Source organism: Gossypium arboreum, chromosome 1, assembly GCF_025698485.1.
Source record: "Gossypium arboreum isolate Shixiya-1 chromosome 1, ASM2569848v2, whole genome shotgun sequence".
NCBI lineage: Eukaryota > Viridiplantae > Streptophyta > Magnoliopsida > Malvales > Malvaceae > Gossypium > Gossypium arboreum.
In genome coordinates, this window is record NC_069070.1 from 110,338,734 (window position 1) to 110,358,939 (window position 20,206).

Here is a 20,206-nt window from a genome sequence, read left to right on the forward strand (position 1 = left end):
AGATGAACAAAGAATAAAATAAGAACAAACCGTAAAAAATAAGAACGTAAGAGGGAGAGAAATTTGAGTGAAAGCTCTCAAAAATTTTTATTGTTTCACAAAACTCCAGTGTGTTTACAATGAAGGGAGAGGCCTCTATTTATAGTTGAACCTCCTCAAATCCAATGGTACAGATCAATTACATCAACGGTTAAGATTAAAAGGTATCTACAAATTAAATCTCTAAGATTACAAAATCATACCTTCTAAGATTGCATATCATATCTAAGATTGCAATCATATCTAAGATTGCATATCATTGAAGATTATATTTCCATATGAGTCAAGCTTGTAGATGGACCTTAAATCTTTTCAAGTAATGGGCCATTCCGATCGGGCCAAATTATATTTGTAATTCTGGACTGAACTTGGACTTCGTTTTTTTTTGGGGTTTATTATTTTTTTGAGGGGGGCTTATTTTTGGGCCCGGGAAAAATTGAGTGTCTACAATGCAAATTTTATAAAAACAATCCTACCCCTCTCCATTACACACTAAAATCGAGTTTCCTAGAACTCGTCCATCCAACACACCAAATTGTTTCCTGTATCTCAACATGTAATATGTAAGTTTGTTGTATTGTTGATTAATCCTTCAATATTTTGCATCATTTTCTATTTTTGTGTGATTAATATTGTTGATTTATATTAGTAAACTATTTGGTTTTTCTTTCGTTCATTCTAATTAGCTTAGGTACTTTTTTCAAATTATGTTGGAAGTAATTGTTGTATTTTAGTCATTTATTTATTTCAAATAAATGAATTAATATAGGATTTCTTATTGCTTTAGAAGAAAACAAAGTTCATCATCTAATCCTTTCTATTTGTGTATTGGACTTATCAACAAAAATGGAATTAGCTGCATTAAACTTAGTTAATGCCACTTTAAATTGGATCACTTTTACTTTAGATGCCCTTCTGCACAAGCTATGGTGTTTGGAGTTCACATAGGCGGACCACTCTTTTACTCTTGTTTACATCATGCTATATTTTTCTATGTTGAATTCCAATGTGAGTATTAAAACAAATGAGTGTCTGACATGAGAATGTTAATTGTTACTAGAGTTCTATGTATTTGGAAGATCCTTGAGAATCATTTCCCAATACCCATGTCTAGATACATGTCAGACATGGATGCTTCAAGAAAACAGGTCGAAGCAACATAAATCTTTTCTCTCATTCATACTTGACATGTATACATTATCTTTTACTTTATTTTTATATTATAGGGCATTTATTCGTTCAAGTTCTTTTGGTTGTCATTCTTTGTCTGCTTTCTAGAAAAGTTACAAGCCTCCTAAGCGGCCAAAGGTTTTATTGCAATTCTACTTCAAATTAATGTTTCCTTGGATAGATATTGTTTCAAGTTTATATAGGCTCAGGTCATAATTCTCGAAATTTATGACTGTTATATTTCTATTAAGTATTTTGTACCTAGGACTTGGGCAAATATGCCGGTAAGAACTATTAGGCACCTTTTCTAACCAAAATCCTTTCTCGACCACATTTGATTAAAAGTTATGTCTCAAAAGTTCAACAATAAAAAACTATTTTTTACTACTTTAACATAGGGATCTAAATGAGACACTTGTACTTGCAAGTTGCTCGGTATGGTTTGTAAACTACTCAAATTTAACTTGGACATTGTTGAGTAAAGCTCAAGCTTGAGTTATTGAGCTAATTGAATTCGAGTATCCTAATGCTTGACTTGAATAACTAACAAGCCTAATCAATTTTTTCTATTTTAATTGGCACTGACAAATCTTTATTTTATCTCGAGCTTGAGCATATATAATTGAGTTTGAAGCCGATCTTGGGAATCACACATATTTTTTTCTAGATAAACAAGCTTAATCCAGCCTACTTAAGTGAGTTTGAGCGGTTTGATTTTTATCTTGAAACAAGATTGAGCTTTAGAAGTAAAACTAAATCAATTTTAAACCAAAATCCCATCCTTGAATTTTGAGTTGTGCTTGGCTCGATAACACCCCTACTTTAACATGTATATAGATACATTGCAATGTTTAATTTTTTTTACTTGTTCAAATTGTCTTTACAGTCTTCCACAAATTCTATTTTATTAAATAAATGTGCATTGTTGTTGATAATTTGTTTGATTGAGTTATTGGATGGTCATTTTAGGCTTCGAAACTCCTCTACATTGTTACTACTTCAAAATCATCTCAGGTGCGTATTGGAAACCTTAGTTTTTGCAAGTTTTGGTCATCGAAAAATGGTGGTTGTCAACACCACATGGACAGGCACATGGGCTTGTGGCTAGGCCGTGTGAGCCACACGGGCGTGTGACAGGCTGTTAACTCACTATTCATCAAATTGGGGCCATACGGGCTGGCACACGGGCGTGTTTCCAGGCCGTGGTGACCAAAATAGTGCAGGGTTCACACAGGTATGAGACACGGACATGTGTCAAGCAGTGTAACTCACTGTTTATGACTTAGGACCACATAGGTAAGTACAAGGGCGTGTGCTCAGGCCGTGTGAGTTACATGGGTAGGGACATGGCCGTGTGTCCAAGCCATGCAACTCTCTGATTACAGGTTAAAATCACACATGCAGAGGGCATGGGTGTGTGCCCAGCCCGTATGACTCACATGGGCAAGGACATGGTGGACAATAGATACATTGCAATGTCCATGCAATCAAAGATACATTGCAATGTATATAGATACATTACAATGTTTAATTTTTTTACTTGTTTAAATTGACTTTTCAGTCTTCCACAAATTCTATTTTATTAAATAAATAGTTTCAGGTTTGAATACACATGTCATCAAGGATTTTCATAAGGGTAGCCATATACACTTTGAGCTTTATGTTTGAGCTTGAAACTTTCTTCTTAAGTGTTTGATGACTTATGTTGGATCAAGTCCTTCCTGTTTTTTAAGTTTTAACAATTGATATGTTTTTTTTACTTTTATGTTAAGTTAGATATGGTGCATTTGTGTCAGATGTTAACTTTGTGTTATTCTACTATTGATATACTTTCTTCATCCTTGTAGTGTTTTAGTTTTACTTATAATTCATTTTATGTAGATGATGTTGCATTAGCCTAACATTCGGAAAGGTCTCTTCATTGTTTGTAGGAAATAGATGAGCTCTATGATGAACGGGTCCTAGAATCCCTTATTCCTTCTATCACGTAAGTTATGCTGAGTGAACACCTAGTGTTGGAAAGGTGAGAATAATTGTCAGTTTTATATGATTTTTATTGGACTCTTGAAAAATATATGGTTCGACTTAATATGCTTAGCTTTGCTTTAAAGATTTGGGAGATACACATTTCAACCAAATATATTTATTTTATTTTTTCTTCCAAAAAAATGTGTGACATTTCCTTTTTCAGCCTTTTATACTCTCTTCTCAAATTTCCTTTTCATTTGGAATCTTAATTATTAGTTATTCTTTAGGTTATATTTACCGATGTATGCTTTTACAATAGATTTTATAGAATTTTGGCAAATACTCATGATTTGTTATAGTAGTTTAAATACTCAAGGTAGATTCTTTTCTGAAGTGGCATAGCTTATTAGTTCATCTTTATGTAGTGTTGCAGAGCCCCATACTATAATCAATGGGAAAGAAGTTGTGAACTTTGCTTCTGCAAATTATCTCAGATTTGTGGGGCATGATAAGTTACTTGTAAGGATTTCATTGCAATTATTAATTTATTCTACCATTTGGTCGACAGGAAGAGAGAATAAATAAACCATATATCAAGATAGCATGATTATAATCCTTTCTAAGTATTCCTTGAAACATACATTTTTTTTCCATTTACCTTATCAAAAATATGTTTATGTAGGCTATTAAGTAATATTAAAAGGTAGTTTCGCAAAGGAGAAACATGTTTTCAAAATTTTGGGTAAGTTATAATGACTAGTTCTTAAGGTTTTGTTTCTTTTGGCCATGAAAAAAAAATGTGTTTACCAGGAATCATGTAATTTTGCGTTGGAGAAATACGGTGTTAGTTCTTGTGGTCTTTGTGGATTTTATGGCATAATTGGTAAGCATCAATACCTATACAATTTTGAATGGTGTGTTTTTGAACTCTCTTTCTAAATTTTCAATAGGAACAAGATATAGATTGTGACAACCTTCTCTTATTCAGATGTCCACCTTGATTGTGAGTACAGAATAACAAAGTTTTTGGGAACACATGATTCTATCCTCTATTCTTATGGGCTTTCCACCTTGTTCAGTGCAATCCCATGTTTTCGTAAAAAGGACGGCATAATTGTTGTGTAAGTGAAAAATGTCATTACCTTAAATGGATACATATATGGCTATTGTAACGACTTGAAATTTACAGGTAATCAGAAAGTGTATTTTTGGGTCTCCGTTTTCGTAAAACAGATTCGTAAATATTTATTAAAAATATTTACGAAGTTAGTTGTGTGGTTAATTAGGTTTTGGCTAGGTGAATTAGTTTGAATTGAGGATAATTAGTGTAAGGACTAAATTGAATAAAGGGTGAAAGTTTAATTATAGAATGGAGAAAATTTAAGGGACGAAATTAGTAATTAAGCCATAAGTACCAAATATATGGTAATAGTGAAATACATGTGGAATAATTATATACATATATTAGTAATTATTATATATTTACTTATAATATAAGTAAATATTAAAATAATATATTATTTGATAATGCTCTAGAATAACGTATTTTTATGTATTAATCATGTGTTTATTCTGGGCTTGATCCTACTAATTTGAGCTATTTATGTCTTTTTATCGATTAGGGACTGATTTGGAGGCAAAAGCAAAATTAAGGGACAAAAGTGCGAATTTGGAGACACAATGGGCTGATATGCGACGCAGAAAAAACATTGTGCCAAAAGTGCAAGCATAGAAGACACAAGGACTAAAAACGCAAAAAGAAGAGATTTTATTTTATAAGACTCCATTTTATTAGGATAATTAATATTAAGATAATTATTAGGATTATTTAATTTTAGGATTTTATTTTTATTATCTTTATTTATCTTTAATTAATTGTATTTATCTTTTTAGAATTTAAGTTAAATTAGACTATCTCCCTAGCGCTATAAATAGGGGTGAAGTGACTCTATTGGGTGTTAATCTTTTTCTGTAAACACTCTCCCCCTGAAAGTCTAAGCTTTTGTTTCTTCATATTTTCTTTCAATAAAATTCCCTTTTCCATTTTTATATTTATTTTCTTTTCCACCATTATCATGAGCCACTAAAACCTATCTAACCGAAAGTTGTCAATATTTCCTAAAAAAGGTTCTTGAGGCCTAGAATCCGTACTTAGCCTTCTCGTCAAGTATTCATCGTTTCTCCGTACTACTGGCTGACGCTTCCGTCCATGGCCCTTAAAAAGTAAGCTTTTCAGCATATGCAAAGGCGGCCGCTTTGTATGTTTTGGAAGGATTGCATAGACGGTTCGTTAACTTACTGCGTCAGAGGTTGGCGAGCCAAAGAGACAAAATGGCATGGGATTCGCCATTGAGAAGCGTTGATCTAGCATATATTACTGACTAGAGTCAGGTTCCCTAAAAATCGTAATTCTAATCTTTGGAACTAGTGGTCGTAGGCGTTCTCTTCCATTATAACTGGGTTACTTGAGTTGAGAAGGGTTATTTAAAAGCCGAGAATTGAACCCAAGCCGGAATGAGACAACTGGAGGCTGGAATCTACCAATAAGAATTTATTTTCCTTTAACTCTCTTTATTATTTTTATATATTCTCCATCTCAATTTCCGTCATTTATTTAATTTTCCAATTTCTATTTAATTTAAATACTATTTTTATTTTTCCAAATCGAAATTCTTAATTCTATTTTTTTTTTATTTTTTCAGGAACGCAAGTTTCTTGGCCAAGAAATTGTCCAAGATTTCAAGAAACGAGCATTCGTACAATCCGGTCCCTGAGGATTCGACCCTACTTCCCATTTATTGTTATTTTTATTATTTTACAGGGAATAGGATATTTTTGGTGCTCTCAACGACCGCATCATTATTATATTATTATATTATATTAAAATAAATAAAATAAATGAAACCAAAAAAAAACAAAAAGAAATAGAGGGTTGAAACAAAAAAGAGAGAAAGAAAAGAGAAAAAGAAAGAAAAAGAAAAAGAAAAGGGAAATTAGGGTTCTAAGGATTCAAATTCAAATTGGTAAGTCAATTTAGCCTATTTTCTTGAAATTTTGATGTTTTTTGGAATCTTAGAACAAAATACTACTTTATTTAAATTCAAAATTTGAAAGTTAGTGAATTTTTAGAATTTGTTCATGTTGAATAAATTGAAGAATTAGGGATTAAATTGATAGAACTCCAAGTTAGAATATAGAAATGAATTGAATTGTAAGTTAAATTATAATTTTTGAGTGGTAGGGACTAAATTGAGAGAATTTCAAAATTAGGGTTTTATGGTGAAATTAGGGAGTTGAAATTAGATTAAAATGGAAGTTGAATTGAGATATGGAATTAGTTTTGTACGAAAAAGAGTTAGTTTAATTTAAGGACTAAATTGGAATTTAAGCAAAAGTTATGTATAAATTGAAATATTCAATGTTATGATTTTCAATTATTTTAATTTCGTAGTAAACGTTGAACCAGAGACCTCTACTAGGAAAGGAAAAGACAAAGTCAACGAAGATTAGCTCGAAAATTACGGTTTGTATTTCTATAATCCGAATCTAGCAATTATTATTTGTTGTATTTTAATTTAATGACCATGGTAAGTGAATAAGGTAAGTAAATAGCATTATGAGATTGAATGGAATGAATGTGAATTTGTGATTAATATGAAATGTGTATATTGGATATTGATTGTCTTTTAATTATGGAATTAAACCCTATTAATTGTATTGGGCTGAGTCAGATATAGTTGACATGCCATAAGATTGGACGAGCTCAAGAATACTTCGACCACGAGTCGATGAGACACTGAGTGTCATATTGTTACTTCGGATAAATTCGATGAGGTACTAGATACCAACTTACTTCAGCATGGCCGATGAGACACTAGGTGTCACTATATTACTTCGAATTATCCAATGAGGAACTGGGTGCCATATTGGTGTGTTTTGGTCGGATCCGTGTATCCGCCAAAGTCCGAGTCTTGTTAATAGGGGTAAATAAATAAATTGGCAATAAGATTGATATTGAATGACAATAAATGTGGATTTGAAATTGGATATTGATTTGGATTGTACAATTATAATACATGGACTAAAAGTCATGAAAAGAATATTGTTATTGCAAATTGATATGTGAATTTTATTGAGAAAAGTCTATTTGAATAGCAATTATGAGACTGATATATCAAGAGATAAGAATTGAAAGTGTTGAGAATGATATGTTATGAAATTAATTATTACTTGAATGATCTTTATTATGTGTGATATATATATATATATATATATATATAAATGTTATAAGTTTTATATTTAAGGTATTCGGATTATAGAAATACTATTGAGTTTTATACTCAGTGTACGATTTGTTTCCGTGCGCAGGTTAGATTAAAGACAAATTATGGAATCAACATCCAAGGCCGATCCCGAGCTCAAAGTGGTGAAGTACATTCCTTTTTGGTAAATGACATGTACCTAGGATGTTGTATTTGTCATTTTGGGAAATGCTTGTAAATGATGTTATAATATGATAATGGTTAAATATATATAAATGTTAAAGTTATCAAATGACAAGTTTTAGTGGTAAATTTGTATGAAATTAAAAATTTGGTTTGAATGAGTTTTAATTGAATTGATTTGATTAATATATGTAAAATACTTATGTTATTATATTAATTAGGTCTTTAGATTGATGAATTTGGCATGTATTAAAGGTATCTAAATGTGTTTTGAATTGGTTGAATGATTGGTTTTTGTATTAAAGGGTTAGTATATTTGATGTTAAAGGCTCATTTTTAGTCCACACGGCTTGTACATGGGCGTGTGGATAAGCCGTGTGTCCTCTACAATTTAAAGATTTAAAATAGGATGCCAAGGAATCTCCACATGGGCAGAGACACGGGCTTGTGTCTCAGCCGTGTGAGGGACACAGCCTAGTACATGGGCACGTGTCTTGGTCGTGTGAAAACTGCACTTAATTTTTGAAAAATAAATTGACCACACGGCTTAACACACTGGTGTGTGGCTTGGCCTTATGAGGTAAGTCAAAGAGCATATAGGTTAGGACACGGCCTGAAGCACGGGTATGTCATAGGGTCATACGGGTGTGTCCCTTGACCACACGGGTGTGTGTGCCTTGTATCTAGGAAAAAAATTGTAATTTTGCGAAAAATTCTCTGAGTTTTCGATTAAGTCTCAATTTGTTTCTGACACGAGATTTAGACCTTGAGGGCCCAATAAAGGGACATTTTGATTAAATCATGATATGTGTGTTATATTATTAAATGTTTGTTTGTAATTAATCTGAAATATCTGGTAATGCTCTGTAACCCTGTTCCGACGACAAATAGGGGTTAAGGGGTGTTACAGCTATTATCCTGGATTTGACATTGTAAGCTATGGTATGGATAACTTATGAAATTTTTTGTTTTTACTCTGTCTTTTGTTCTTATTTTTTTTATTGCATGATGCACTTGAAATTCCCAAGAATGAAAATTAGATTCCCCCTGCTTTTTGTATTTTGTGGAGCTTTTTCTTTTATCGAATTAATAGTTAGATCATCTTACTAGTAGATGTTATTCATAGGCCAGATTGTAATATATTCTGCAATAGGCCTCCTGATACGTGAGGCCCCACCTCTACAATATTTTAAAAACTAAATTTATTAATGTGATGCATGGTTTAGAATTGTTAGATCATCTTACTAGTAGATGTTATTCACAGGCCAAATTGTAATATATTATGCAATGGGCCTCTTGATACGTGAGGCCTCACCTCTACAATATATTAAAAACTAAACTTAACAATTAGATCATCTTACTAGTAAATGTTATTTACAAGTCAGATTGTGATATATTCAGTAATGGGCCTCCTGATACGTGAGGCCCACCTCTACAATATTTTAAAAGCTAAACTGATTAATGTGATGCATGGTTTAGAATTGTTAAGCAAATTCATAAAATTATTTACCGTAGAATGCATTCTTGTATGCTTGGAGGAAACCATATGAAGATTGGGTTTATTGTCCTTTGTGTGTATTTTGTCAGAATAGAGCTGCTGAATTTTGAAGGGTGTTTAGGGGCCCAAATTGCTTTTTAAATTGTCTTGCTTTATTGCACCTTTCTTAGCATAAATCTGTACCTCTTCTTTTAATATTACAATTTTAGAATATTTAAGGCGTAGATTTGTATCTTGTTTATTAGTTACATGTTTTTTTATTTTATTTTTTTTTTTTGGTTATCCAGGGATAAGGGAGTCCATTGGGGAATACAAAATGGCCGCTACCTTTCTAGAAGTACCATTGTTTATTTCAAGCACAATGATATGGAATCTCTAGAAAGAACTCTTGAGAAAATTACAGCACAAGTGGGCTAAGAAATTACAGCGCTACGTTGTGGTTGAATTTGTGTATCACGTATGTTATGTCAAGTTCTCACAACCTTTAATGATTGTATCCTTAAGTGTGCCCATGTCGTACATAAATAGTCGTGTTTGTAGGATTTGGTGCCTAATAAATACAGTTGTTGCCTTGAATTACTGCTCATGAGCTATAACTTTCTTGTTCACTGTCTTTTACATTGCAAAAACGAAGCAAATTCTCCATTATTTGTCAAGTAGAGCCTTTACAGCCGCCTTCAAAAAGCTATGCATGAAGGTGGTGAGTGGCAGTTAAGCCATAAGCATTACTAGGTTTCTTGTTAGGTTGACCAAGAAAGTTTTCGAAAAGAATGTGGAGCAATAGACTATTTATAAATTTGTCTGACAAGAACTTGTTTGGTGTCAGAAATAAACTATTTATAAATGGTTTTTCTATGGTGTCTGCAATAGACTACTTATAAAATTTGTATGACAAGAAATTGTTTGGTGCCAGTTTCTAAAATAAACATGCTTGTGGCATTGCATGTCAATGCAGTTGACTTTGTACATTCATTTCAGACATATTCTTCCTTGCATAATTATGATCTATTACGACATTCTCATCTAAACCATGCTCATCTTTTGTTAATACATCAAAATCAGAACAAAATAGGATGAGTGAGTGCTATAATACATTAGTAGTGATGCGAATAGAATATATATTTTTACTCAATGAAATTGCTTAGAATTACATACTTACCAAAAAGAAAATATCATTCTTTAGTCTTAGGGAATCATTCTTAATTTAAATTTTTTAATTGTTTACTATTTGTTTTTACCCGACTGCGTGTTTGTAAAATAGTGGTACATATGAGGAAACTTGGAAAAAATGTAGGAGAGTCCTTTTGAGTAAAAAACTGTGAGGTCTGTTGGTGTTTGGAACAAGGTTAAACAAGCAGAGTTGAAAGCTTGTGCAACAGGCTTCGAAACTTGGTGAGGAAACGAAAGTAGAAATTTGCTTGAGAACAAGAACAGAATTGAAAGACAAGAGAAACTGGTGGAGCATATGAATGAAAGATGATAATTTTTCATTAAGAAAGAACATTGGCATATTGCCATTACATATATCAGTCAATGACTGAACAAAAAACAAAGCAAATTTCACCTAATGCTTACCTAATACCACTAGTTACATGGAAACTTGGTAAAATAACTTGTACATAAGAACAAAGTGATTTATCAGCTCAATCACTACCTAATTACATCAAATTCTTTACCAACTAATTTCAAATCAAACTAAGTTACAAAACATGAACTTGAAGTAACAAAACAAGTTGCATTTGGACAACAACAGTAAGTTTCAGTTGCTGCAAGCTTGGCTCTACTGTATGTGGTGCTCCTGGCTACATGAGTTGCATGGAAAGTCATCTTCTAACACTCCTCCTTGGTCTCCATGCTGCTAACTCCTAACTATTTTCTTAGTTTACTGAACCTAGTTACATTAAGGGCCTTTGTAAAGATATCAACAATTTGTTCTTTAGAATTGCAATGAATCAGCTCCACCTCTCGAGTTTGTTCCATCTCCCTTACTACATGTAGCTTGATGCTAAAGTGCTTAGTTCTACCAAGGAAGACGGGGTTTTTTGCAATTGCAACAGCAGACTTTTTGTCACAAAAGATCTATGTTGCTTCCCTTTGATACAAGTTCAAGTCAGCTAGGATTTTTCTTAGCCAAATGGTTTGATTAACAGCATTTGCAGTTGCAACATACTCAGCTTCTGCTGTTGACTGAGCTACTAGCGATTGCTTCTTTAAACTCCAGCAAAACATTGCTGAACCAAGTGTAAATGCATAACCAGAGGTACTCTTCATGTCATCCTTTGAACCAGCCCAGTCACTGTCAGTGTACCCTATCAGCTTCAGGTTTTCAGTTTTGCTAAACTGTAATCCATAGCTCAAGGTGCCTTTGATGTACCTGGGCACTCTTTTTGCTGCTTGAAGATGTTGCTTGTTGCAGCAATGCATGGATCTCGATAGCACACTCAGAACAAACATGATATCTGGTCTGGTTGCTGTCAAATATAATAAGCAGCCAACTAAACTCCTATAGACAGATTCATCAACCTGTTCATAATCCCCTTGGCTTGACAACTTTATTCCAACAACCATAGGTGTGCTTGTTGGCTTGCAATTCTCCATAGAAAACTTGCTTAGGATCTTTGCAGCAAATGTCTTCTGTCCCAAGAAGATTCCACTTTGAGTTTACAGTACCTCCATTCCAAGAAGTAAGTCATCTACCCCAGATCAGACATTTCAAACATGTTTATCATTTTGGCTTTGAAATCAACCAACATTGTTTGGTCTTCTCTTGTAACCAAAAGATCATCAACATACAGGGACACAATGAACTGTGTTGCTGCTTGTTCCTTCTTGACATACAATGTTGGCTCACTAGAGCTCCTTTCAAACCCCAAACTCACTAAGTAGCTGTCGATCTTGCTATCTCAGGCCCTTGGTGCCTATTTTAAGCCATACATTGCTTTCTTGAGTCTGTACACCTTATGTTCCTTACCAGCTACTTCAAAACCTTGTGGCTAGTCAATGTATATCTCTTTTTCGAGGAAACCGTTTAGAAAAGAAGATTTCATATCAAGCTGATGGATCTTTCATTGCATCTGTGCTGCTAAGGCAACTAGCAGCCTTATGGTGTCTAGCTTGGCCACTGGTGCAAATGTCTCCATGTAATCCAGGCCATATTTCTGACTAAAACCTTTAACAACCAACCTAGCCTTCAATTTGTTCAAACTTCCGTCAACATTCTGCTTAGCTCGATAGACCCATTTCACTCTAATGACCTTTCTATTGGCTGGTATTTTAACCAATTCCCGTGTTTGGTTCTTTTCAATCATGGCAATCTCATCAACCATTGCCTGTTTCTAGCCTTCATGTGCTTCAGCATCTTTAAAACAACTTGGTTCTTCTTATGCAACATGAGCCCTCTCATAAATCTCAGCCAAAGTCCTTGTACCCCTGACTGGTTCATCATCAATGTCCATTTCAGGACCATTTTGATCAGGGTCAAGCTGACCTACTATGAATTCTTCAGAAATAGCCTCTGGCTGATTTCTTTCTCAGTTCTAACATGCCTTTTCATCAAAGACACATCTCTGCTCACTTAGATCTTGTTTGTTGAAGGATCTAAAATCCTATAACCCTTCTTGACCATGTTGTATCCTACCAAGATGCCAGGCTGAGCCTTTTTGGACAGCTTATCCCTCTTCACAGCTGGTGTATGAGCATAACACAGGCAGCCAAAGACTTTTAAATGAGCCAAAGATGGCTCGAATCCAAACCAAGCCTCGAATGGTGTTTTGTGAGCTAGCGCTTTTGTTGGAAGCCTATTCTGAATGTAAACAACAGTGTTAATTGCTTCAGCCCACATGGTCTTAGACAAATTCTTCTGAAATAGCAGGCACCTGACCATATCTATAAGACTTCTGTTTTTCCTTTCACTGACCCCATTCTGCTGAGGTGTATAAACATTGGTGAGTTGATGTTTGATGCCAGCATCATTTCATAGAGCTTGGAACTGAGCTGAGGTATACTCAGCTCCATTATCTGACCTGATGGTCTTGAGCTTACAGCCTACTTTAGTTTCAACTGCTACTGTAAACTTCAAAAACACTTGAGTTGCCCCAGACTTGTGCTTCAAAAAGAAAATCCAGCAATATCTGGTATAATCATCAATAAAGAGAATGAAATACTTACTTCCATTCAGTGATTCTAATTTCATAGGACCACATACATCAAAGTGTATCAGCTGCAATCTCTCTGTGGCTCTCCAGGCTTTATTGGTAGGAAATGGCAATCTTGACTGTTTTCCAAGTTGACAGACTTCGCAAACCTCATCTTTCTCAACAGAATTGGTGAAGTTTTCAACCAGTTCCTTATTTATCATCTGAGTCATCGATCTGAAGTTGGCATGACCAAGCCTTTGATGCCAAAGCTTGGATTCTTCAGTAGAAGCAACACAGGCTGAGTGTGAGTCACTTGGCCAGTTGACTTCAAAGCATTTATCAGTCATAGTAACTGTCATGAAGCTTGATCCATTTGGATCAGTAATTTGGCACTCTTGGCCCTTAAACACAACTGAGTAGCCTTTTTTAAGTAGTTGAGCAATGCTTAGAAGGTTCCTATCAATCTCAGGTACCAACAACACATTTGTGATAACCTTGCCACCTGTGGGAGTGCATATCAACACATCCACTTTTCCTTCAGCCCTGATAAACTGCCCATTACCAATTTTTACTTTGGTTTTGCAACTTCTATCCAAGGTCTTGAAAATGGTTGCATCTGGTGACATGTGGTTAGTGCAACCACTGTCCAATAGCCATCCTTTCGAGCATTTCTTCTGACCAGCTGAGCATGACACAGCAAAGACCTGCTCCTCATGGTCACTACTGTCTTCAGCTACTTGAGCTTCAACATTCTTCTGTTGTGCTTGATTTTGCCTAGGCCTGCCTTTATTCTTGCAGACCCTTTTAACATGCCCATTTTTCTTGCAATGTTGACATAGTTCATCTGGTCTGAACCAACATCTATCTTCAGGATGACATGGTCATTTGCAGTGCCTGCAGGGTTGGTCTCCTTTTCTTGCAACATTAGGCTTAGGCCTATTTTTCCAATTCTTCTTGCCTTTGTAGGCAGTGGTGCTCGAGGCAGCCTTAGCCTTGGCTTGAAAAGCACCTTCTTGATGCTCCTCCATCCTGCTGGCTCTCCTTTGCTCCTGAGCATAAAGAGCATTGATGAGCTCAATTAAAGAGATGGTTGCAAGATCTCTCGAATCCTCAAGGGATGAGATTTTTGCTTCATATCTTTCAGGCAATGTTGAGAGCACCTTCTCCACAATCCTTGCCTCACTGAATTGTTCTCCTAGCAACCTTATGCTATTAACCACAACCATAATTCTATCTGAGTACTGCTTCACTGTTTCTTCTTCCTTCATCTTTAAATTTTCAAAGTCTCTTCTCAAGTTTAGGAACTGCTGCTGCCATGTCCTCTCTGTGCCTTGGAACTCCTCCTTAAGCTTATTCCAAGCTTATTTTGGAGTCTCACAAGTCATAATTCTTGGATACAAGACATGGCTTTATGCCTCTTAGTCCTCTGATCTGCGTGTTGCCTGATTTGAGCCACTGTGGGATTGGCTCTGAGTGGAGCTGGCTCAGCATCAGTGTTCACAACTTCCCACAGATCAAAGGCTTGTAGGTAAGTCCTCATCTTGACTACCCATATGTGTAACCCTTCACTATTAAAGACTAGTGGTGCAGCTGGAGAAAATGCTGAAGAAGCCAGTCGATTTAAGGTTCAACCACAGCAGGTCCTCTAAGATAAAAGCTCTAGATACCAATTGTTGGTGTTTGGAACAAGGTTAAACAAACAGAATTGAAAGCTTGTGCAACAAGCCTCGAAACTTGGTGAGGAAACAAAAGTAGAAATTTGCTTGAGAACAAGAACGGAATTGAAAGACAAGAGAAAATGGTGGAGCATATGAATGAAAGATGATAATTTTTCATTAAGAAAGAACATTGGCATATTGCCATTACATATATCAGTCAATGACTGAACAAAAAACAAAGCAAATTTCATCTAATGCTTACCTAATGCCACTAGTTACATGAAAACTTGGTAAAATAACTTGTACATAAGAACAAAGCTGATTTATCAGCTCAATCACTACCTAATTACATCAAATTCTTTACCAACTAAGTTCAAATCAAACTAAGTTACAAAACATGAACTTGAAGTAACAAAACAAGTTGCATTTGGACAACAACAGCAAGTTTCAGCTGCTGCAAGCTTGGCTCGACTACATGTGGTGCTCCTTGCTGCATGAGCTGCATGGAAGGCCATCTTCTAACAAGGTCGTCCAATGGTTCAAAGTTGATGATACCTTGTATTGGTTCGTTCTTACTGATTTTCCTAATTGTAGTTTCACCATATCTAACTTTTTGTTGGTTAAATATGTAGAATTCGGGTCAAATAGCTCCTTTGGACAAGATCATCAAGTTGAAAGAGAAGTATCGCTTCCGTGTCTTATTGGATGAGACCAACTCATTAGGGGTACTTGGTCGTACTGCAAGGGGTCTCACTGAATACTGCGGGGTTCCGGTGTGTTTATAATTTGTTTAAGTTACTTTTTTATAGTTGCTTTGGTTTTGTTGGTCACTAACAGTTGAACGTACTGCAGATAGAGAAGATAGACATTGTTACTGCTGCCATGGGACATGCATTGGCAACAGAAGGAGGATTCTGCACTGGAAGTGCTCGAGTCATTGATCATCAATTATGTAGTCTTTGGACCTTTTAGTGTTGAATATTGGAAGCTCTACGTAGTTTTACTCGTCATAAACATTATTTATAATAGATAGACTCAAAATAGTCAGGACTATACCAGTGGATTTACCTTTTCTGTTCTGGTATTGGTACGTGTATATGGCTGTGTTTAGGCATACCATCTTTTATATGAGTATTTTTCAAATGTTCTTCATATATATATTTATTTGTTTATGTTTGTATGATACCAACCACCCTGGATAGACTCCTAATGCACTTGTAAAATGCTAATGGTAATTCTATGATTGGTGGCAGCGGTTGAGCAGTTCTGGCTACGTCTTCTCCGCATCTTTACGCAATTACTGCTATTGACATCCTAGAGCAAAATCCTGACCTGACATCAAAGCTGAAGGAAAACATTGCCATTTTATGCAAAAGGTTGGTTTCGAGCTTAATATTTTCTTTCTTGTATGGTTTTAAGGATTTCCTTTGTTTCTGTGATGATGCTCTTGTCCTCTGGTTTCAACTCGTCTGTTACATTGGTCGGTAGTACATAGGAGATAAAAGACAATGTTTATGATTGACAAAACCTTTTCTGGTTCTAAAATAGAAGTCGATATGTCATTAACCTCTGTAACATGCTAACATCTTGTAACTAAGCACATCGGTGTATCTTTTAGTGCAAGCCCTTGTTTTTTAGTAGATAAAAATGCAGATAATTTTTTGATGATCTTTGTATACTTGACCAAACCATTTCCGGTTCTGAACTTGTGATAGGAATTTATATTTTTTTCTGATTAATCTCTGCAATATGCTAACATCGGATCAAAAAGCACGTTGGTGTATTTTGTAGTGCGATCTTTGTTCGGTGGTTATCGTGTAATTGATCTAATCACTTCCGGTTCTGAACTTCTTGTGAAAACACAGGACTCTCCGATATCCGGGTGCTTTCAATAGCAAGTAATCCAGAATCACCAATTTTCCTTGTGCTTGAAAAATCAACTGGTTCGGTGAAAAGTGACATCCAGCTCCTTGAAGACATGCCCATCGTGTAAGTACACCATTCTCATGTTTCCTTCTTATTAGTAGTGCCGAGTTATATTATGCTGAATCTCTATTTTTCTTGAAATATTTGATATTCGAACATGAGTATGCAGATATGATATTTTAAATATATATACAACTTAAAAATCATTGTTGCTTTAACTCTTCATTTTCTTAAAATACCTTTATCCGACACATTTCTAGATATGTAATGACTTGACTTTCCGAAGACATAAGCACATAGGAAAAATTCAATATACCTGTATCGGGAACATACTTGTATCTAACACATCTGAATCCAAGTAATACAAGTCTATGCTGAATCCAAGTATTACAAGTCTATGCTACTCTGACTCGAGTTGCGGATATGGGTCTGTTTCCAACATGGATATGTTCAACTTTTTTCATACATTTGGAAGATCTATGGAGGGTCATATTTCCATATTCTAACTCAAATGTCTCAGTAATAGATATTTCAAGAAAAATAAAAAAGATGAGACAACATATAATTCAGACATATATCAAAATGTGACTGACATTCGAGTCCAGGTAACATGGAAAAGTGGATATGTATAATTGAAAACATATACATTTTACAGGCCTTGAAACAAGAATCCATTTTTGTAGTGGCTTTAAAAAGATCAACTCTCGATAAATGCCCCCTTCATGTCGGAATTAGACTGTTCGTTTCAGCCGCCCATTCAGAGTCTGACCTGCTTAAGGCATGTGAATCACTCAAGCGAGTCGCAGCAGCGATGCTTAGGTGAGCATACCCATCATATATATATCTATATATATATAAATGTATATGTATGTATGGATTAGTATCTACTGTCAGTATAGTTTTTTAACTTGAAAATCCAACATGTTTTTATATTATATTTGAAAAAAAAAAATTAACATACATGACAGTTTTTTGTAGGGCTAAAAAAACTTTATTAGCAGTTCAAGATTTTGTTTTTAACTGCATTGGAAGATTTTTCAGGTCACTTTTCTTAAATTTTCTCTAGCAAGAAAACAAAACGTAACTACAAATTAAACGTTTTACTTTATTTTTTATAATTTAAATAAATGTTTGTCATCTTTTCAAGCTATTTGTTTACTTTACGTAGCTTTGTAATTTCATATGTTGAAAGTGTATTTTCATGTGTAGAAATTAACAAGTAGGTATTGTTTGTTTAAAACTTTCTTGAAAGGATTTTTGGGTTTGCAATAAGGTGTTAATGCCAAGCTATATGTCATGAGGACAAATGCATGTTCTTTTTTATTACATTTTATATGTTTTATAAAATGAAATCAAACCATTTTCATGGGCATTATACTCAAAAATGCCTTTTTTTTAAATATAATTACAGAAATAGACCAATTTTTTTATTATTTATCGGATTGGGTCATTTTCCGTAAAAACTCGTCCACATCAGCGCGAGTTCAAAGTATGTGTCAACAAAACGCTTCCCTAAGGGAGCATTTTGTCCACATCAATAGAAAATACTTCCTTGGGGGCACACTTTGCTGACATGGACAAAACACTCCTTAATTTTCAAAAAAATGTCATTTCTTTAAAAAATTATAAAAATAGACCAATTTTTTTGAAAATTTACAATAGTAAACCTTAAAAAATACTCAAAGTGACAACACCATTTTTTTTTAAGGTGTCACCAAGTAATATGAAAATAAAACTTATAAAGTAAATCTTTATATAGACTTAAAATCTCATTTCCCTTGTTTTCTTAAGCAATGTGAGATTTGAGATATGTGTATATATAGGCTCATGAATAGGTTTGCAGCTTGTTCCTAAACAATGTGGGATTCTTTCCTCTTTTAATTAACAACATGAGATTAAAAGCTACACTATATTTTATATTTTTTACTTAGAGTTTAAATTTTTTACAAAAGTTAACATTTGTTACATTATAAATAAAACTTTTAAACTCTATAAGTAAAAAATTATAAAATATAAAATGAGTATGGTAAAATATTAAAAATAAATATTTAAAAATTACTAATAGTTAAGTGATCATTTTGTAAGTTTTATAATTCAATAGCTAAAAATCATAGTTAAGTGACATTTTACCCATGTAATTTAATCTAGATATAAAAATATAAAAATAATTATTATATTTTATTTATATTATATATTTCTATAATAAAAAACTTATTTAACATAATTATATACTATGTTTAAATAGATTATCTATCTAGTCAAAATACATCTAAAATAAATTTATCAGCATTCATTAGGTGATGAAAATTAAATTAAAAATTAATGAATATAGTAAAATATTAAAAATAAGTAAATATTTAAAAAGATATATCAATTTTTAAAATTACAAAAATATTATTTGAATGCCAAATACTCACCATTTATTTATTAATCAAACATTTATAATATAAAATTAAAATTAAAATTAAAAATTAAAAGTATAACTTATAAATTTAAATAATGAAAAATTATTTTAAAAATTAAAATTGCATTGATATTAACTTCAAATATTTAAAATTGAATAGAAGATTATTGCATGTACAAGTTTTATATGTGCAATTTGTTCTCTTTTTTAATAGTTCTTTTGTATATGTTAACAATTCTAAAATGCAACAAGATTAAATATCTCAAAATTAATTTTATAATATGAGAAAATGTTAACAAAATATAAAAAATAAAAATTGTTTTGTAAAAAATTATAAAATATAGTGTAGCATTTAATCTCATGTTGTTAGTTAAAAGAGAAAGGAATCCCATATTGTTTAGGAACAAGCTGCAAACCTATTCATGAGTCTATATATACACATATCTCATGTCCCACATTGTTTAAGAAAACAAGGGAAATGAGACTTTGGGTCTATATAAAGATTTGCTTTGTAAGTTTTATTTCCATATTAATTAGTGACATCTTAAAAAAATGGTGTTGTCACTTTGAGTCTTTTTTAAGGTTTATTCTTGTAAATTTTTAAAAAAATTAGTTTATTTTTATAATATTTTTAAAAAATAATTTTTTTTGAAAATTTAAATACGGGTTAAAACGCTTCCTTGGGAGAGCATTTTGTTCACGTCAGTAAAGTGCACTCCCAAGGTCAGTAAAGTGCACCCCAAGGAATCGTTTTTTACTGACGTGGACAAAATGCTCTCTCAGAGAAACGTTTTGTTGGCACATACTCTGAACTCGTGTTGATGTGGACACGTTTTTGAGGAAAATGGCCCAATTCGATAAATAATCAAAAAATTGGTCTATTTCTGTAATTATATTTAAAAAAGGGCATTTTTAGGTATAATGGCCCATTTTCAATTTTTATTTTTATTTTTATTTTTATT

The 20,206-nt window shown here is 33.5% G+C and overlaps 1 pseudogene; it reads left to right on the forward strand.

Moving 5' to 3' along the window:
- The first annotated feature begins 885 nt into the window (after window positions 1–885).
- LOC108482684 (long chain base biosynthesis protein 1-like) lies at window positions 886–17,663 on the forward strand (annotated as a pseudogene).
- The last annotated feature ends 2,543 nt before the right edge of the window (window positions 17,664–20,206 follow it).